Raw genomic sequence first — 22,388 nt, 5'->3', positions numbered from 1 at the left:
CCAATTATACCTGGCCAATTAGCCCACTCTTTCGAGCCGTCCCGGTCGCTGCTCCACCCCCTCTGCCGATCCGGGGAGGGCTGCAGACTACCACATGCCTCCTCCCATACATGTGGAGTCGCCAGCCGCTTCTTTTCACCTGACAGTGAGGAGTTTCACCAGGGGGCGTAGCACGTGGGACGATCACGCTGTTCCCCCCAGTTCCCCCTCCCCTTTGAACAGGCGCCCCGACCGACCAGAGGAGGCACTAGTTCAGCGACCAGGCCACATACCCACATCCGGCTTCCCACCCACAGACATGGCCAATCATGTCTGTAGAGACGCCCGACCAAGCCGGAGGTGACGCGGGGATTCGAACCCCAGATCCCTGTGTTGGTAGGCAACGGAAAAGACCGCTACGCTACCCCGACGCCCAGCACATGGATTCTTGACTTTAAACAGTCACGAGAATGTATGTAAAAACACGACACTTTCCTGTGACTTAAGTATACTTTTACTTTTCGTAAGTATATTTTTCTGTGATTGATGCTAAGCATAGTCTTAATTGTCCTGATACAGGAAGCCCCCTCCCTTTGGTCGTTAAAATGGGGACAAACGCTCGGAATTATTTGCAAATAGTATTCGTTCCAAGTCTGAAACGTACTAACAATCTCTCACTAACACCTAACAATACTAATTTCTTCTAACAAGTGTGTTACTACTAATCTGTACTCTGAATGCTAATGGCTGGCCTTGTTCTTCCTAACACACTGACTAACCCTCTGCTTTTTGCCCGCAGTCTGCTGCACAGAAGCCTCTCATGGTCCTGCAATCCTCCCTCTCTTAGAAAATTGACTTTTCATATTGTTGACCTTGGCCTTTAATTGGAAACTCATCTACAAATAGGGGAAATAGAGAAAAAACCAAACACAATTGGCTGTGGTGAGAAGGGTTTCAGGACTTGGGATGTGAAACTATATTAACCACAATGTAAAGAGGAGCAAAAATGATATCCAATTCAGGCGGCCGCATGCTTGTGTTTGGCACAACTTCCTCAGTATTTACGCCATCTGATGCTGAATTAGGTTAGTTTAGTTTATTTGACAGGGACAACGCACAACTTTACAACTGCACCAGAGTTAGCCGGCAGCTGTTTTGCACCTGTAGTCCCTGGATTAGGGTAGCATACGTACGGCAACCTGATCTCCCTCTGCCGGTGCACGGTGTGGTCAGCCTCCTCAACATGCGTGCACGGCGTGTCTCCTCACGCCACGCACAAAAGGCCGAGCAAACCCGTCCTGCAGACTCAGTGCGGTGGGACTCCAGCAACAAGCCCACACCTGACTCTGAGTCTGATTCTCGCTCACGTCTCAAGTTTTCAGACGAAACCGCGAGTGTGGTCCCAGTGCCCCCAACTGCCTCGGCACCAACTTCCTTCCCTGTTAACGGTCGACGAGATCAGAACACTTCCTGTAATCCGCTGCGTGGCACCAGCGTTGATTTAAGTAGCGAAACACCCCAGTTGTCGGAGGCTTTTATGCACACCCATTCATTTCTTGGGGTTGTCCCCCGGAGAATCAAACCCCCGACCTCAGTTACCCTGCCGGTGCCATTGAGCTGCACAGGATCACAAGTTAGCATCTTAAACTGAACCGCTCTCTCAAAGTCTTCATTAGCATGCCAATCTTATGGGCCTCAGCTGGGTACTAACATTGTCCGAAGGTTGAATTAACACGTACTAACCACAGGAGCTCGCTGTAGCTCCCTGCAGACTAACAAACTAACCCACTACTGAACTAACCGCCGAGCTAACGAGCTAACCAACTAACGACAACGACTAATTCTCCTCCCGAGTGTTGGAGAGATGCTGTGGAGCGACCTTGCCCTGACAAGGATAACATGGCATCCCACCAAAAGAACAGGTTTTCCCTGTGAATCCATTGAGCGACTGTGTTTCTGCATGTGTGTGTGTGTGTGTGTGTGTGTGTTTGTGTGTTAAAGTGTGTATACGTTCAATTTCTCGTGGGACGGGAAGGTGCCCGCCACTTTCTGTACTCGACGCTTCTCCCTGTGTTCTGTGGAGCAGTCATGTGACCTGCGTAGTCTGTGTTCAATGGATCCGCTTTAGTCAAAAGTAGTGAGAAAGGCCCTCACTCGGGCGTATGTGTGCTGATCCAGACTCATGTGTACTGATCCGGATTCATACCACGCTTGGCTGTATCAGAGAGACTGTCAGCTCTCCACGGGTTAAACCACGTGATGTGCGGTCGTTATTATAACGTCCAACAAGCGCTCTTTGTGCAGACGCCCTTTTGTAAGATGACGAACACAATGGGAGCAGCCTACATGTAATGAAAGATAAATAAAAATGCAGACCACTGTTGTTTTTTTTCCCCCAGTTTGTTGCCAACGAACCATCTGTCTTTAATATGTACTTATTATTGTTAATAGCCTACTGTATTATGGGTAATTGTAAGTTTTATAGAGAAAAATACACAGCTTTATTGTCTGTGGCCCCTAATTTACCCCCCAAGGAATCACAAAACCAAGGCATCCGAGGCACAAAAAAAATTTCCTTATAATTGTTCCCAAATTTCCATAGGGGAAGGTGTAGTTGTGTCTTAATGCTGTCTGGGGGAACTATTTCTGCCCCTATTAGGGAATCACAAGGCATTTAATGCTGAATGTTATTTTCCCCGAGTCCGTAACATTCAGTGCCCCCCCCCCCTTTGTATGTACCCTATGTAGCCTTTCTGTATTTTATCGTCTTGTATCTGTGACTTGCTCCAAAACCAACTGCCCTGCGGCGACAAATAAAGTGGAGAGTTGAAGGTGGTTTATTTTTGTGGGGGTCTGCTGGTGGAGTGTCATTTCACTGAGCACCATCTTCGCTCACTTGATTGCCGTCATCATGCTGCAGCCTGATTACTGCTACAACACACACACACACACACACACACACACACACACACACACACACACACACACACAATGCAGCCCACGTGCTCACATCGCCTGTGATTTGCATTAATTATCTCAGGCCTCCTTCACCGGAAGAGATTGAATTCCTCGTTCCTCACGCTGAATCCAGCCAGTTTAGTGGAGGTGTTGCAACATATTGAATGTACTACTTGTTACTGTGTCCGTAGCATTGGTGTCAAGTACTTGCCTTTTTTTGTTGTGTTTTTATTTTCAATATTCAGCTCAGCTTTCCCAGAACTCAATCAATCAATCAATCAATCAATCATCTATATTCATTGCTCTCCTTAATTTTGTGAGAGAATATTCCTTTTTTTCTTTACAGTTACAATTACAATTTAATTTAGGAAATAGTTGATCTTCCATTTTGGAGGAAAGCTATTTATCAGTCTACCTCCCTTTCTCTCCACTCTTAATCGTCATCCAACATGGGTTTGCACATGTAAAATGAACGGCTGGCCCCAGAACAAACCACACACGGTGCGCTGTTGAAACCGAAAGGGTGTCGGTGACAAGTGAAAAATCAAGATGATTTCTTCTTTCTTTATTTCTCCTATCGAGGGCCCTCTCTGTCTTCCTTCATCCACATATGTGCACGTGAACAAACTCTGCAACGTCAATAATAATGATATTAATAATAATAATAAACATTCTCCATCCGCATTGGTAAAACTCTGGAGATGTCAGAGCAAAGCTGGAGTAGAGTTTAGATTTTGCTGGGTAAACCTTGTAGACGAGAGTGTTTTCTTTCTGCTGTACAGTTATAAGCCGCTGCCTTTCACAGCGCCAGGGCCTCAGCCTGATCACAACACGGGTGGCCAGCAGGGGGCAGCAGCGCGCCGGCGTAGAGGACTTTATGCGCCTCGGAGACGCTCCGCTCATGACGCTGCACCGGGATAAATAAGGACGTCCTGATTCCGGACTACGGGGTTGTGGGACCTCCGGAGACGTCGCCTGTAAATATCCCCGCTTTTCATTTGACAGTGGCACACAATTTAAGAGTAATTCCGGGCTACCTGCCCCCCCGTTTCAACTCGCGCCCTACTGTTTTGCGTGACGCTGCGTGGCCGTTAAATTATCCTGGAAGGAGATTAGTTACCGAGAGGCGCGCGTGAAATTAAAACTCCCGGACAAATTCCTTCGCTTCAGACGTGTGTTGCTATCGTTACCCGGGTCGGAGGTCAGCGCTCTGAATTTTTTTTGGGTGTACACATCTGGAATCCCCAGTTCAGAGCCCCAGAGACGCTACAGCTATCAAATCACTGCTCAGTACACACACACACACACACACACACACACACACACACACACACACACACACACACACACACATTTTTCCATTTAGCAGTTTGAACTTGGTTTGTGCAGCTGTAGTGGACTCTGCAAAATTCCGTGGAGAATCCTTAGGAGACTCTGTGTGTGTGTGTGTGCGCGTGCACACGTTTGTGTGTAAAGAGGGTGGTACAGGCAATGTCCCGAGTAGAACAACCAGTGCCTCCACCCCACCCCACCCCTCTCCATCTTGGTAGAGCCCCATTCCCACTTCCTCTTCCCCTGCTACAGACAAAGGGGTTTCTGCTCTCCATTTGAGCCCGATGTGATCCAGATGACGGGGGTTTCCATAGGTAGGAGCAGCGGAGTCCAGGGTCTTCATGGGTCAGGTCTAATTCACCGCAGAGCTTAGGGAGGGAGAACCTCAACACACAGAACCCCTTAAAAGGACGGGGCAGCCAAGAACCAGCCAGGCCCCACTTATAGTCTTGAATGTCATACAGCCCCCCTGTTCAAAGGTATCCCCCTCTGGGGGCAAAAAAAAAAACCAGTTGGCTTAATGATGCTCCCTCGTTAGCTGTTATTTGTTTTCTTTATACCAGTCATTGAAAACGCACTGGGAATGCTTGGCTTTCAGTGGCTCGAGGAGACTTGAATGCCAGAGCAGCACTTGTGGTGTGCAGAGCGAGCCAAAGAGCAGAGCGAGAAGAAAAGAGTGTGGGTTGGCGAGGAATAATTCCACAATTATCTCATCGTTTTGAAATTCTAGAGATTTGGCCAATTATCTTTTTGTTATTTTTTTTCAAACATTTGCTCGAGTTAGAGAAGGCCTGTGTGCATTGAGTGAGTAATAAGAATTACATGTGTGTGTGTGTGAATTTGTATGTATATGATTGTGTGTGTACGTGTGTGAATGAGTGGTCTTCTGTAACCAAAGCCCACAGCCGAAAGAGGATGTGTGCAGGGAAAACAGTGTGTTGCCTCGAACAAAATGTGTCTCCGAGCAGTAAAAGACTGTGAGGGAGGACAGGGAAGTATTTCTCTCCTCGGTGTGGTAATCACTGTGGCAGTGCTCGGCTATGTAGAGTTTAAAATAGTAAATCCACCCAAAGACAGTTCAAGGACTAAAGAGTGATAACTTTCCCAGCAGGTGGTTATGTGTGTGTGTGTGTGTGTGTGTGTGTGTGTGTGTGTGTGTGTGTGTGTGTGTGTGTGTGTGTGTGTGTGTGTGTGTGTGTGTGTGTGCGTGTGTGTGTGGTGTGCTTGGTGTTTGCATGTTTGTGTGGGTGTGCATGCAAATGTGTGTGTGCTTGGTGTGTGCGTGTTTGTGTGGGTGTGCATGCAAATGTGTGTGTGCATGTGTGCATGCGTGCATGTGGTGTGCTTGCATGCATGCATGTGTATGTGTGCATGTTTGTGTGTGTGTATGCACGCGTGTGTGTGTGTGGTGTGCTTAGCGCGTGTGTGTTTTTTTGGGTGAGCATGCAAGTGTGTGTGTGGCACGCATGCATGCGCGTGCGTGCGCACATACGTGTGTAGTTATGCATGTGTGTGTGTGTGTGTGTGTGTGTGTGGTGTGCTTGGTGCATGCATGTGTGCGTGCATGATTGTGTGGTTGTGATGCATGCATGTGTGGTGTGCTTGGTGTGTGCGTGTTTGTGTGTGTGCATGTGTGTGTGTGAGTGAGTGAGTGCATGTTTGTGTCGGTGTGCATGCATGTACATGCGTGTGTGTGTGCATGTGTGTGTTGTGCGCATGCATGTGTGTGTGTGTGTGTGTGTCTGCCACAGTCTTTGGTGTTGACTTAGTACTTGTGATAAATGGCCAAAACATCTGACAGGCACCATCGACCAGATTCATATTTGTCGTAAATGTTAAACAAGTTTCTTCAGATTGTCTATCGAACATCTGCAGCGACACACACTGGTTCTCCGTCTCCCTTTGCGTATTTCTTCTTCTCAGATTAAATCTCTGAACGCTGACTCCAGAATGCCTGACCTCAGATGCACACACACGATACCCACCCTGTCCTGTGGACGGCGTGGAGTGTTACGTTTCTATAGACAAGTCGGTGCTTGTGGTTGGGGGGGGGGGTCCTTTGTTTCCCGTAATAACAGACGCGTTTACTTTATTGCTAAATTTAATCATAATCAACCACTTTGGACGCTTAGGAGAGAAGGACGGCCCAGCTCGGCGAGGGAGAAGCACGCCAAACTCAGGCGTGTTGTGCGAACGCCCTCCCTAGAGCCTCCTCAATCTCAACCTGAAGCACCCTTCCTCTCTCCACCCTTTCTCGAGTCAACAAATGAAATTGCTTGTCTGTGTTTCAGAGGCATACTGGTGTGCAAATGTGAAAAACAAAAAAACAAAACTCAAAACCCCCATCTCTATATGCTCGAGTTCACTGAGTCCTAACCGTGCTATGGTAAAGCGAGCGCATTGGGATCTAAAACGGGTTGAATTGTGTTTTTTAATCGATTACTATGTCGTTCATTCGGGCTCACCCTTTCAGTGGGGCAACTGGACTGTGATGCTTTGAACTGGTGAAAAATAAATGACAGTGAAAATGCTGGCACGTTTCTGCACCGTTATGTAATTACATATTTGCTATCCCCCCCACACACACACACACACACCATGTCACACTATACTTGTGGGGACCCCCTCATTGACCACATTCATTTCCTAGCCCTTAACCATCATTAACTACATGCCAAATCTGAACCCTTACCCTAACCTTCACCTAATGCTAACCCTAACCCTAAACCCAAGTCCTAACCATAAACTAGACCATTACCCTCATGGGGGCCCATAAAATATGTCCACAAGGTAGGTGGTTTCAGGTTTTTCTAACCTGACACACACACACACACACACACACACACACACACACACACACACACACACACACAATACATTTGTGTAAGGATATCAAATTGAACATGAGATGGAGAAGAATATAAAATCTGTGAATGAAAAGCGACCCATAAGCAAGTATGACTGAGAAGGAAGAAATGAAATGCAGGAACTAAGCGGTGTCACATATGGGTAGATATGATAGAGCCTTACTGACTGCATTGATGTAAGGCCATGGATATTAGTAGTATGAAAATAAGAGCACAAGGCCAGAGTGTTGAGCCCCTTTGCGGTATTGAACACCACAAAGGGGAAAAAACGCGATATGCATGAGTTGGAACGGTGTCAACCTATCATAAATAGATATAAATATAGTGCTATGCAGCCAGTACGCAGTTGAGTATATTGGAATTGACTATATGATAGCTGCAGGTGCAGGTGTTGAGCGTGATAATGTCGGTTGTAGCAGTCTGGTTGGGTTGTGTCGATGTGTTGTGACATGTACTTTTCTATGTAGTATTATGTGCTATCATGCATAAATTCCAGTCCATTAACAAAGACTTATTGTGCTCTTATGATTTAACCACAAGAGATGTCTTTCACATCTCACCACTAAAGTCAAAATTTCCAACAAATCAAACCATGTTTTATTTTGATTATTATTTTTCTTAATGCTTGGTAATCTCATATTCCTTCCTGTGTCATAAATTTAGCCAAAGTAATCCGCAGTGTAGCGAATACAGACAGAGCTCTGAGACGGTGGCTAGTGCTCATATTATTTTAGGCCCCAAGACAAGTACTGGAGAGCAGGAGGGGTGGGGAGGGGGGCCGTGCTGGATTTGGGGGGGAGGGGGGGGCAAAATTTGGGTCAAGGGTTGAGAGCCTTTAAATGTACAATGGATGCTTTAATAACAGGCCAGGGGGAACACATGAAAATGGTTTGCAGACTTTTAAAACATTTGAAACAGGGAAAAAAAATCCACAAATCCGAACCGGCTGATCTCTGCTTTAACAAGGCTGCAGGTTCCTCAGTCCCACGAAACATGCAAAGGTTGTTGTGAGCCAATATGTACAAGTAAACAAACAAAAAAACATCATATTCCAGCATTTGATCTCTTCATCCAGTATTTGTCCCACTGGGATTTCAGTTCTTTGTAGAATCACACGCGAATAACTGCAGTAATCCGTGTATTTGCCTCAAACCCACGTTCGCCTCGAAGCTGCTTCCAGAGCGCTAAGTCCCTCAACCACTTTCCTCCTTCCTGTGTTGCGCTTCATATCCTCCTATTTCTACATTTCTCTGTAAATCAGCTTCCGTTAAACTATTTGACACATGATCTGCTTGGTCACCCCCCCCCAGCACCCCCTTATTCCCGCAAAGCTTAAACCCTGTTGCTAATAGTGTAAAAGTGGTGGTATTTAGTCAGAAATCCAATGTCTCCCAAATGTCTGCCCCCCCCCCACCTCCAGCCAGCCAGCCAACATCCAGGGACTAGATAAGCAGATAGGCAGGGAGGGCCAATCTATCCTATTGGCTGGTGAATGATGGACAGTAATTAAAAGTTAGTTAATAACCTCTTCACACCTGACATTTCAACAGGAAGGTCCTGGACACCATTATCTACATATAGATTAAACAGCGTAATTGGCAGTGAGATAGGGTTAGGAGGCTCGCAAAAGGAAAAAGACGAGGGGAGGGGGGCCGGGGGGGGGCGGCCGGGCCATCACCAAACCATTAAGCAGAATATCTGAGTGACACTCTTGATTTTGCTCCTCTAGCTAATGCGACAGGAATTGAGCTGAGCTAAAATGCTAAATGAATGAGGCCTATCTTGCTGTAGTTATTACCGGGGCAAACACTGGCCATGGAAAATAGCCTTAATTTCATAATAATTGCTAGACAGACGTGACTCGCAAGAGACACAATGTTCAGAATAAAAAGGGATGGAGTGAGAAGGGAGGGTGGGAAAAGAGGGCAGATGGAGTTGGGCTACGCTATTTTTGCTACCATGCTAGTTTTACGTGGTCAGGGATCTCCCAGCGTTGCCAGATGTACAATAATTACCGTATCTGTACGATAAGTTCGCCCTCTGTACGACCAATATTGCCAAAAGTGCTGTAATGTGCGATAATTCGACCATTTTGTGACAGCTCGTAATCAGTCTAGGCCAGTGTTTCTCAACCCAGTCCTCAAGGACCCCCCTATCCTGCAGATTTTCATTGTAACCCTGCATAGGTAGCCCTGCTTGTACTTACTCGACCAATCATGTCGCAGCACTTAATTATGCAAGGTGTGCAACGTCTGACAAAATTTATTGCTGATTGGTTGAATAACTACAAACAGGTACCTATGCAGGGTTGCAAAGAAAATATGCAGGATAGGGGTGCCTTGAGGACTGGGTTGAGAAACACTGGTCTAGACTGTCCTGATTTCCCGACACGATCAGAATCGTGACGTATGGAGCCTACGTCTGTTTACAGATATCTTGCCACATGACGTCTGTTGCGTTCTGTTTATATTGCTATTCGTGTTACCCTCTTGCACCACTAGGTGGTGCTATGTTAAGACGCTGTTTCCGGTTTTGACGTGAAGAAGAGAATGTGACGACGGCTGCCCACGTGATCCTTGAGTTCAGTAAACGTCCGTTCTAATCCGACCGGCCTCCTCGTGCTTGCGCGCCATCCAACGCTACGACGTCTTTCCAGCCAATCATGTTCGCTGTGATGATGAAGTAACCCACCAGCATGGCTGTGGTTAACTTAGCCGTTAATCAAATCCTCTACAAATCAGAAAATGTAAGTACTTTAATTTGAATGCAGCAACTTCACGGGTCCGGTGTTATATTTGCCCAGTTCAGTGCGGTTATCGCTATAATATTACAAGTTAAATGAGCTCGTCAAATGGGGAAGAACATAGACTTGTAGTGTATTCTCGACCCGTGTTGCTCGTTTGAAGAGTTTGCACGAGAGATGGAAAAGTCGTTCGTCTCAATAAATACACGTTTTCTTAAATGGCACGTTTACACATATACGTATATTTGTTGTCTTGGTCATGACTCGCCGCGTTCGACAATTTACCTCAAAATACGACATTTCTATAAGCCTCTAGCTCGCGCGATACTTGAACCTTTCCCATCATGCAACGCTGATGTCGCCGCTGATCGTGGATCAGCAGCCGCAATTTGAATTTGTGAGACGGGAACGAAGGGGAACGGTAGCCTTTGTTCCCAGGGTCAATGCTAATAAAGCTAAGCAATATAAAAGTACACAGGGGTTTACTTAGTCTGGTATCTTAACGGTCAGCGTTTACAACAGCTTCAACACCAATTTATTCAGTACTTAATTGTGATGTCTTAGGACAAGTTAAGACAAGGGGAGTGTGATTCTGCACACTCCCCATGTCTTAAGGGTAAAAAATGACCTGCTTTCACTAAACCCCTAAAATGAAGCATTTTAATTGAATTTTAAACCCCAAATCTATTTTGCATGAAAAAACAGTTTTAAGGGTAAAAAATGACCTGCTTTCACTAAACCCCTAAAATAAAGCATTTTAATTGAATTTTAAACCCCAAATCTATTTTGCATGAAAAAACATGTCATTCATCACAAACTTTGTGACTATCTGGGTTTTCCCTCATCACAGTGCAGAAAGACTGCATTTAATGTAAGTGTGGGGGCAGGATTCACTTCCACAAGTTTTTGGGAAGTGTTGTCATCTTTAATCATCTTGACTGCTTATTGTCCCACGCAAAAAGTCTTTTCGTGAACCTTGTACTGGGCCTTTACCTGCAGAATGGATTTAGCAGAGGTTTTTTTTTTCTTTTTTTGTAGATGTTATAAAATATGTGAAGACTGACCACATCTTCTTCACATGTTTTCACGGAAGGTTTTCAAATAAAAAGTCCCAGAAAGTGTCATGTACAATTTCCCGTCCGCTGCTGAATTGTTAGTACCTCAGCCATCTCTTTTTACTACATACATATGCATTAAACAAAAAGTTTGTGTCACGTGATCTCGATAAGGATTTGTATTACTGAAAACCGTTTGAAAACAAAAGCTGTATTCACCAAAATCTGAAATAGATAGGCCTTGCATAATAGGCAAGGCAGCGCAGACATAATAGATACCATAATAAAAACACAGCCTGTTCTCGAGAGGGCAGAATGAGGCCTGTCCTCACCTCACTCAAATTCCCACTCTCCTTGTTTCCAGCTGCCAAGTCAGCAAAAAGCAATACAGCGTGACGATTGTTTTTCAGTCACTGTAGTTGAAATTAATTCCCGTCTTTGAAAACAGCCTTGTTGGCTTCCTCTAAAGTGTGTGCCAGTCTCGAGAGAAAATCAAAATGGATAACGACGTTTAAAATGACAAACCACAGTGGCGTTCGTTCCTTTGTCTTGTTTTTGCTGGCCTACACTGTAACCTACTGGCGGGAACGCACCCTGGACCCTATGGCTAAATGACAGCAAAGTTTACAAAGAAATTCCCTCTGTTTGTATCCACAAACAAGATTTTAATTACGTTTAAGAATATACATATGTCGTTTATTTCATCTGGTGAGAATAAGTACCTGTTCCTAAATCAAATGATGTCATTTACTGTGAGAAATTAGTTTACAACCTGGACAAAAGGGTGCAGTACAATGACCTTTGTTTAATGTGCTTTAGATAGATAGTAGATAGACAGACAGACAGACATATTCTTTATTGTCCTTCTTGAAGAAATTTGTTGTCACAGCCTGTACATCAAAATACAAGTTAACCGCCCTATAAATTTACATATATACATATAAGCATTGATAGACTCAGACAAGGGTACAAAGTTAAAAATACATGCGACAAACGTACGTACATGACATGGATGGATGGATAGATAGATTCTTTATTGTCTTACTTGAGGAAATGTCTAGCTACAACCTGAACATGAAAATAAATGTTCATCACATCAGAAAAACAAGCTCCTCCATACAGCTGGAGAATAACCTTGTTGGCTTGAGTGAATGCTTAGCACAAATTGGTGCTGAAATCCCTTTTGAAACGCTTAATGGAGACTTGATGTTTTATTTTTGAGGACTACGACAACAACATGTTTGTGGTGTAAGCTGTGTATTCCAGTGTCCCAGCGGTTGGCGAGGTGAATGTGTATCCAGCGCTAGCTAGCTGTACAGCCCACCAACGGGTACATTTTACCATGAAACTCAACATGAAGTGTTTATAACAGGAGGTCTGAGTTGGTATGACTAGTAGTTAATCTTACAGTAAACATCTGTAGTTAGTTTAAAGTGACTCTTCATTGCAACTGGTCTTGCGATGCTACAACTGCCCTATTTTGTATTATTGCACATATTCAAACACGTGCAAATTATAGATATAGGCTTCAAGCTTAAAAAATATCCTTCTAGTGAGTCATGGGGTTGGAAATAATACATCAAAAGTATCTGTAGACTACACTGTGATGGGTTTCAGAGCACACTTTCTAGATATGGGGTTGTATTCCCACAATCCAGGGTAATTTTGGAAGCTTTTAGTTTCAGGAGGCTTTTATTTTCGGGGATAGAAAAATGGCAAGTACCTGTTAATGCCATGTCAGCCACTTTAACCAAATCGTTTTCTGGTCCACTCCTCTGCCTAGGCCATTGTGGGATAGTAGTATTTCCAAAACCCCTACATACATATGTGTATGTATGTATGTATGTATGTATGTATGTATGTATGTATGTATGTATGTATGTATGTATGTATGTATGTATGTATGTATGTATGTATGTATGTGTGTATGTATGTATGCAGGCATGCATGCATGTATGTATAACCCTTCAAGGACAGATAATGCCCACCTACTCTCTCCAACCATTCCCCTCCACCGTCCGCTGAATTACAATATGTTTCATGGCTGAGTGGTCGTGCATGTTGAGGGGAAGACCAGAGGATTTGTGCACACAAATCAGACATAAAATGGTTCGCCTATATTTCGCACTGGTTTTCAAATTGTCTCAAACTTGAGTGGCTGACGATATAGCGTCAGACCTCTGATACATGTGTTATATATTTGAAATTGTACGTAGGGATTCTCATGTGTTGAAACATGCAGAATGAAATCCTTGTCCATGGATGTGTAATTAGCATTATGAGAATTTTTATGAGAGCAAATAGTTAACCCCAAGTACACATGGTGTTAGCATGTTTTTTTTCTAAATCTTCTCTAACTTGCTAAGTCTTGCTCTAGCATCCATAAAACTGTGGACCGATTCCAGCAGTTAAGTGTGTGTAAATGAAGCCCACATGAGAGCAGTCACATAGAGCATATTTGGCTACCTCTAATTATAAGTGTTAACACATTGCTGTTGATTAGCCAATCACAAGTGCTGCTGAAGCCAAGGGAGAGCAAGCCAAACAAATTTCTACACCGAACCCCTCCTACAGAAATCATCTCTGCCACATTCCTGGGTTAGCATTTAACAACATCATATTTCACAGCCAAAAATGGAGTTTGACAAAAACAGCGCCGGTCATTTCAAGGGGTACCAGCTTCGGAAGAGATGTAGGTGATGTGGACTAAAGCCCTCAGATGAGGTTATATTGCTCAAGGTGTTGTGGTAGTTGGGTTACATCATCCTCCTTTTTTTTTTAAACTGTATGGATTAACTGTACATTTGCGGTCATAGATTACTTTTCATCTAAAGGCTTCAATTGGTTATCTACTGTAGTCTCATTATGCAAATACAGTTAACTATCACATGCAAGTGCAGTGAATAAATGAGCTGCAGAACACTTGCCAAGATATCAGAACTTCGTCAAGCACTTATACATAAGCACTTATACATACACTTGAGGTAATTCAGTGAAAGCAAACTTTTGCCGTTATAATTTCACCATACCAGTGAAGGGTGAGAATCTGAAAGCCTTGTGGAGTCTGTCCTGTGCACCACTAGATGTCCCTCTTGCTTTAGTCTACAGCCACTATCTTTGTGAGCTTGGTGTGTATCTCAGCCATCTGTCCATGACTTGTCTCTCCAGACCCTGAGTTCATCCATCATGTCCGGAGGTGCAAGTCTCTTGAAAACCAAACAAGAAAACATGTCTCTATTCCTCCACTCCATCTCTCTCCTCGCCTCTGCAGCACTCTCACTTGTTTCCTCTCGCTTCTGCTGCATCCCCTCTCCATCTCCCTCTGTCTCTCGCTCTTTTTCCCCTCTCTGTGTTTCTTTCTCCATCCCTTCCCTCTCTCTGCCTTCCACACAAGGATCACTTTACTGTTTATACAAGGGGGATTGGTGTTGTTAACAGGTGGAGGGTAATGGGATCCCTACTGGCAAACAGGCACATAGAGGGTCGTGTGCCCCCCCCCCCCCTCCCAACCTCCCCCTTTTCCCCAGTCACACTCAGACCAGCCGTACTCACCTGATGGATTGCACCCACCATTCATCTAAATTATGTCACTGGCAATGAGCTATCAGTTTAATCTGGCCTAAACGAAGCACGGGGTTTGCAACCGCTGACACTTCTTCAGCAAACACTTCTTCTCCTGATTACTGTCAAGGCCTGTGGGAGTGACGGCTGTGGTGGGCCCAGCGAAGGGCCGGGCTCCCCACCCTGCCGCAGCGCCAAGTGTGTGTGGCCCCATTTTCACTGTCTCATTTTAACTGCTGACAAACAGTTTTATAGGTTACGGAGTGAAAAACACTTTTGAATTTGCATCTGCAGATTTGTTGCGCCACACACCACTTTTGATATTACAACATATTCAAGACGCAATCTGTTTTTTGTTTTGTTTTTTTCTCTCCTAGCAGTTCTATGGCACCGGGCTGTGAGATGAGATGAAAGCTCGACTCCAAGGTAGGCGCGCGTGTCAGGGCAACACACTCCTCGCAACATCTGCTGGGCTTTCTGCAGAGCCGCTGGGATACGACCGAAGGAGCCACACGCTGTTCGTGGTGGAAACAGGCAACAACTTTGGACAACACGGTAAACCCAACCAGACTGTTCGTGATCACAAAGCTGCTCGTTTAGTTTTGCTTTGCTTTTTTTTTTTTTTTTTGTGCTGTTTCGGACCAGTCTTGAAATTTTTTGATCTCCATTTTCTCTTTTTCTCCCAGTCCTTCTCTGAGCTTCCCCTCCTCATTCCAAGGTTTAATTCCTTTTTCTCCTGGCGTCTCTCCTAGAAATCCTCACAGCTGCATAGCAGATGTTGAAACACTCCTTTCTTTCTCATCTTTCCCTCTTTTCTCTCTTCCTATGTGTTCTCTCGGCTCGGCTCGGCCCGCATGGCCGTGGCGGCGAGTGATGTCAGAGTGACACGACAGTGCACACCGACTAAATAATGACCGCCACGCACCCTGGCATTTGTATCTATGAAATTACCCCAGTCAGCGCTCCTGGCGAGCGCGTGACGGGACCCCAGACAAAATGAGAGTGCAAACGGTGAACAGCCTCTTTTCTGGTCTCTCATTTGAGTCATGCAGCGATCCCTCTGGTGCAGAGAGGATAGAGTGTGATTCATTGGCGAAGTTCTTAAAGCTGATTATTCGACCATTATACTTGTGTGAGTTCATTCATCATGTGGAGCCTGATAATGCGAGGTGTAGTCCTCCCCGTTCCCTGTCACAAAAGCTGAAAAACACCTCAGGGTTACCATTTTTTTCCCCCCAGCTAGATGGAGACGGGGGGGGGGGGGGAAAGCACGCAGCTGAGATAATCACAAGCGGAGAGAGACAAAGCGAGATGAAAATACCGTGATTAGACCAAATCTGTGATTTGCCAGTTAATCGAGCCTATCCAACACATTGTTAGGTTGTTGCATCAAATAAACAACCCCAATAAATGTGCACCAGATAACATTATTAGAGAAGTCAATTGTGCCCGGGGAATGTATTGTCACGTGCATGGGGAAGTAGACCCGTGACTAAAGGGTCGGACCCTTTAGTCGACTGGTTAACGTTGTCGCTTGCGGTGCCGGAGATACGGGTTCGCGTCCCGGCCGCGGCACTTTCTGCGGTTGCCCCCCGAATTCGCTACATTGGGGTCAGAAGTGGGATGAAGCGACCGGAAGGCCATCGGAAGCGCATGCGCCCTGAGGCGTGAAGGAGCTGATATGCCTAAGCGCGGGGACGCGCTTCCCGAAGGAGGGGGGGTAGTGTAACGTGCATGGATAAGTAGACACGTTGGTCCTTGACTAACGGGTCGGACCCTTTAGTCGACCGGTTAACGTTGTCTCTTGCGGTGCGGGAGATACGGGTTCGCGTCCCGGCTGTGGCGACGGTATCTCGGATTGCCCCCCGATATTCGTTACAGTATTCCCCTGTAAAAATATGACTTGAGATCCCGCCTCCCCTACACTTATTGTGGTTTTATCGACTTTTTTTCACCCGTAGGAGCCAAATATAGAACCAAAGCCGTGCTGTGTCGGTGGGAATAATGTGCAATACTTGGTTTTTGTTTCTAAAATTCCGAAATGTTTTAAGTGCATATTTTCTCCAGTGCTGCCTGACAGCGGGTTCGCAAGACTTACAAAAGAAAGCCCTTTCACAACATTTGCGTCATTCTTTTGATGTCTAGACATTATATGTGTCTTCTTTCTTTTTTTGCAGGCAACTAAAACCCCCACATCAGACGGTCTAGTATGTCATCTCCTAAGAGAGAGGTGCTTGACTGAAGTCGCTGTGTAGACAGCACAAAGCTTCCACCGCCGTCCATATTCATGAAGGTGTAGCTGTTACTGACATATTTTCTTATGGGAACAAATCACGGGCGGTTTATAAAGGAGACTTAGCGTGGGCCCTATCCGAAGCCTTTTCCTCATTCGGCTGATCCGAGACCTGCCCTCGGTGTCGCGTGGACATTTCTGTTGGGTGGGTTGGGGGTGGAGCTGGTGGGGTAGATGGGAACTATTTTGAATTCTCTCGTTTGAGTCAGTATCGGAGACACATAAACGTCAAGCCTTCCGTCTCCTGCCTCATGTAGAGGCGGATGGAAAGGAGGAAACGTTGGCTGTTGAGCGGGCGTGCGGGTAGCGTGGTGGTCCATTCTGTTGCCTACCAACACGGGGATCGCCAGATCGAATCCCCCGTGTTACCTCCGGTTTGGTCGGGCGTCACAGTTGGCCGGGGAAACTGGATGTGGGTATGTGTCCTGGTCACTGCACTAGCGCCTCCTCTGGTCAGTCGGGGCGCCTGTTCGGGGGGAAGGGGAACTGGGGGAAATAGCGTGATCCTCCCACGTGCTACGTCCCCCTGGTGAAACGCCTCACTGTCAGGTGAAAAGAAGCGGCTGGCGACTCCACATGTATGGGAGGAGGCATGTGGTAGTCTGCTGCCCTCCCCGGATCGGCAGAGGGGGTGGAGCAGCGACCGGGACGGCTCGCAAGAGTCGGGTGATTGGCCAGATAGAATTGGGGGGAAGAAAGGAGAAACCCCCCCCCCCCAAAAAAAACAACCTTTGGTTGTTGGGGGTCAGGACAGACGGGCTAGGCTAGCAGGCTATGAGGGAGCCAGGAGCAGAGAGCCAATAGGTTATTCGGGGGAAGAGAGCTCGAGGCGAAAGCTGCCGAGGTTCCCTCTGTGTTCTGCAGGAAGGATTTGGACCTCAAGTCTTTTCAGTAGCACAGTACCCGAAGCCAATGAAGTATTTCTGGGATGGTCTGAAATGTCAATTTATGGCCTGTGATTTTTGGTTGAGTCCTCCTTTCTTCATTTACTTCAGTATGAGGTGAGACTTCCTTTTCCCCTTCATCGTAAAGCCTTAAGTACTGCGATCTCAAGTGACCACTGTCAACACCCTTCAAGAAAGGTTCCCATCAAAAGAGGAGATGCATGTTTATTGTAAGCGAGCGCTGCAAGTGCAATGCACGTATTTCAGCATTTTAGTCGCAACCAATATAAAGGGGGTTGTATGCATTTTAGCGAACAAATTAAAACTCCGCTAACCTTAGAGACAACGTGCTTACCCGTCCCCAGTCATATCACGCACCTATTCAAACGACTTGTGCCAAAAAAAAAAAAAAATCACAAAAATTCAAATTTTTACTTTATCTCGCATCAAAAGTGAGTCACTTTAAGGTCCCCTGAAGCAGCCGGGGTTTGTGCGACTGCGCAATCCTGAACGATCAAACCGCATCCCCTCCGCACGCTTTGCCCCGCCCCAGTATCCCGTTTTACATGCAAATACGTCACGTCATGGCAGCCAGACGCGCTGGGAAAACAATCTCGCTTCATTTCACGTTGTCTTTAACACTAACCATTCGGAGGAGAAAAAAATAAAAAAAGGGAATAAAACGAAATCACAAACTGAATTATTGATTAAGTCACTTGTTTTTAGCAGAAAGCCCAGATGTTTTCTGCTTGCATGCCAGCGCTGGTTTGGTGAAAGCTGCTGATAATTCCTTTCAAATGTTGGACGCGCCGGTGAAGAGTCCCACTTTTCCAGGGGAATTGATTTCACGGGGTATTTACTGATTGACGGAGAACGTGCGGGATGAACGCAGCAACAAGCTTGGCTTCTTGAGCTATTGGCGGGCCGGTTGTACTTTGTTTTGTTTTGTTTTGAAATCACGTATTTGCAGCCGCGTGTGTGTTTTGGTGCTTTAGTGTTTGCGCGTGCCAAACTGACAGGCTGCTGGCCGCTTTCGTAATATTCCCGCGCGCCTTTACGATGATACTGAACTTCCAGATAGGTGAAAGCAGAAGAGAACGAGGGTTAGCAACAAGTCAGCACACACGGGCCACAGAGGGCACTAAAGCTGCAGTGCGCGTCAGTGCTGCGATGTGTGTGTGTGTGTGTGTGTGTGTGTGTGTGTGTGTGTGTGTGTGTGTGTGTGTGTGTGTGTGTGTGCATGCACAGTATCTGTGTTTGTGTATGGGAGAGAGAGAGAGGAGAGAGAGAGGAGAGAGATGGCGCTATGGAGAGTTTGCATAGCGGCCTAGCTATTCCTCCTCTTCCTCATTAGAGCGGATTTACACTAGGTGAAGACAGGCAAGATGACCCCCCTCCCACCACACACACACACACACACATTGCCCTGTACCCCGTTACCCTTCTCTCTTTTACTCTTTGTCCCTCTCCTTTTTTCTCTCTCTCCCTCCCGCTCTCTCTTGCTATCTCTCTCCCTCTCATTCTCCTGCCGTGCACAGACAATGGGGCCCTGGAGAATATCGGCTTGTGCTGAATTATTCAAATCAGCAGTGGCAGCAAGGCGGAGAGCAAAGGAGAGAGACAAGGAGGTAGAGGAGAGAGAGAGAGAGAGAGAAAGGAAGACCGAGAGAGTAAGAGTGTCAGAGATAGAGAGAGAGAGGAAGAGAAATGGAGAGGGTGAGAAATGCTTTGGTGGGAGTGGTGAATCTTGTCGTCTTTGCATGCAAATAGCTTCTTGTTCTCTCGTTCTCACCATCTTTCTCTCTTCCTCTCTCCCGCTTCCTGTATCTCTTTCTGTGAGTCACCTCCTGCCCTTCACCGCTTCATTAATACACATCTGTAACCCCGCTAAAACACACACGCACGCACACACACACACAACACCACCACCATCACCTTCCTTTGCATCCTCCCAGTCAGGCGGAAGAGAGACGCGGAGGAGTGGGGGTGGTAGTGGAAGGAGTGGGGTTGGGTTGTAGGGGGGGGGGGGGTAGGAGAGCAGGCGGGGTAGCCGCTTGACAGCAGCGCGCTGTTGGCAGGAGGAGAATGCGCCGGTAATTAGCCAGCACCGGTACAGACGAAAATCCAGGAAGAAGAAGGAGAAGAGGAGGAAGAGAAGGGAGGGGGGGGGGGAGAAAAGAGCAAAGCTCTGAAAACAAGCCTCCTGCCAGGCTGAGCTCCCCAGAGGCAAGACCTGGACATGACGGTGTGCAGTCTGGGAACAAAGGAAGGAGAGGAGAGCTGGGAAAAAGACGGGCGGCTGAAGAGTGAGCCCATGACAGCACCTGCAGAGCTTGAGCATGTGTGTGTGTGTGTGTGTGTGTGTGTGTGTGTCTGTCTGTATGCTTGGGTTTTTGCGATTGTGTGTCTCACCGGAGAACGCCTGCATATCCGGAGATACAACCATTCAGCCGGAATCCACCACCAAAATGTCCTGTTTAATGCTGTGGCACAGAAGCCATATTTGTCTGTTCCCCGACCTCAGCATACTACAGAACAAGAGCGGCGTTCCAGTCGCCGCGAGTTCGTTGCCAGGGCTCGCTGGTTGTGTGGCCGAGCTCTAGACTCGTGCGTCGTCTTGCCACGCGAGGCTGCGATGAAGTCGACTTTCCTGGCGGAAGTCGGCGTGCAACGTCTTTTCAGCTCCTTCCTCCGCAAAGGCAAAACGAGTAAGGAAGGCAGACCGCACCTCCCGGGTACAGAGAGGCGAGCGGTTTCCCAACAGTGTGATACAAGTGTGGGCCTTCATACCTGTGGAGAGCACTCATGCACTTCAGTCTAGCCGTCTTTCCCCCTTATTAATTATTAATTAATCCGTAGCCTCGAAATTCGGCCGCTGTTTTTCATAATGAGTCGCTACACCATGTGTGTGTGTGGTGTGTGCGCGAGAGAGAGGGACAGAGAGAGGGACAAAACAGATATCGAGAAAGCCGGAGATAGGTAGTAAATAGATTCATAAAAAGAGAGAGAGAGAGAGATAGAACTGAACCCTCGAGTCCTTTGCTAGCCTCATTAGCGAGGACTTGCTTCATGAAACGGCGCGATCGTGGGATGTCGGAAAAACACGCCGGATGCGAAAGGCGGGATTAGCCGACGCGTCTGCGGCGCGAGGACGAGCGCGTGCAGCCTGTCTTCGGGGGTTGTTTTACAGGGGGGAGAGAAACGGCCTGTGATTTTACAGGGAACAATAAAAGGAAAAAGGCCGGAGGATCGATGACTGGTCAGTGTTTCTCCTTCTCCAGCTACTGATTAGGATGGACTGCATTCAACGATCTTACTGATGGGTGTGAGAGACTCACACACACACACACACACCATTTGTTAATATATCCTTGTGGGGACCAAAATCGTGTTGGACTCTAAATCCCGTTTTCCTAAAATTGAGGGCACCGCCACAGCACAAAACACAGGGTTGGAACCTGCTACCGCTCCCAAGTTGATTGACAGGTCTCCCAGGACAAGGACGGGCGCCAAACAACAGCCGAATCTACGTTTCTAGTGTTTTCCGACGCTGTAAATGCTTGTTTACATGGCTATTGTTTTAAAACAGGTTTATGTTTTCAGTTTCAACCGGTGGAGAAAGACATAAAATGCTCATTTTCAACCTATAACACATACTGTTTAATTATATATGCAAGTATGCCTCAATTTAATACGGTCAAATAAATCGCGGATTGGCCCTTTAATCATTGCCCTAACACTAACACTAACCCTTACCCCAACCCTAACCCTAAACTGAACCAAAAAGAAAGAAGAAAAATCCCCCCAAAAGTTAAATTTAATCTTATCGCCCAACCTAAACCCTAACTGCAGTGCCTAGCTTTAATACTGAATCTAAGCAGAGCTATAACCCCATTCGTAGCCCTAGCCGTAAAGCTGACCCCCGAAGCCCAGACACAACCACTATGTGGTTAAGATGGAGACCAAAAAAATGTCCCCACTAGGAGGGTGGTTTGTTATTTTACCACCCTTCTGAGGGCATTTAGTCCCCACGATTGTAGATAAGTGGAAACACACACACACACACACAGAGTACGAGAAGAGTCTGACACCAAACAAGATTTAAGAGAGAAACAAACAACCAAAAAAGAGAAGGAAGACGAGGACGACCTTTCCGTATCCTAAAATGTTCACATTCCCGGTTGAAAGACACCGGACACATTCTGCACATTCCTTTCATGCTATCATCGATGTGTGGTGGCCTCCCGCAACTGGGCTGTAGATCGATTCAAGCCCTGCGCCTGTGAGAGAGGCAGGCCCTTCCAGCCATGTGTAGCCCAGGAGAGCCCCCCCACCCCACACACACACACATCCTGGCTCTGCTTTGACATGCTCCACGCTCCCTACAGCACTGCAGCCAACCAGTCAGCCTGCCCGGCCTCCCTCTGCTCTGTCTGGAGTGTCAGCCCAGTGTGGTCTACAGGGAGCCGGGCTTGGCAGTACCGGCCACGGGGCTCAGATGGACTGCTGATGGGGCCTTCTGCTGGGTGGCCCTGTGAGGGCAGAGGGGGGGGGGTCAGGGAGAGGGGTGGGGGGCAGACAGGTGTGTTTATGTTCCACTTGTTGCCCCCCCCACACACACACACACAGCCCCCACCCCACCAGCCCCCAAGAGGATGGGACAGGTGCCCACATTGATTTTGGGAGGAGGCCGGGAGGGGGAGAGCCAGACAAAGA

This window comes from Lampris incognitus, chromosome 1, assembly GCF_029633865.1.
Source record: "Lampris incognitus isolate fLamInc1 chromosome 1, fLamInc1.hap2, whole genome shotgun sequence".
Taxonomy (NCBI): Eukaryota; Metazoa; Chordata; class Actinopteri; order Lampriformes; family Lampridae; genus Lampris; species Lampris incognitus.
The sequence above is the reverse complement of the archived record's forward strand: the minus strand, read 5'-3'. Positions refer to the sequence as shown.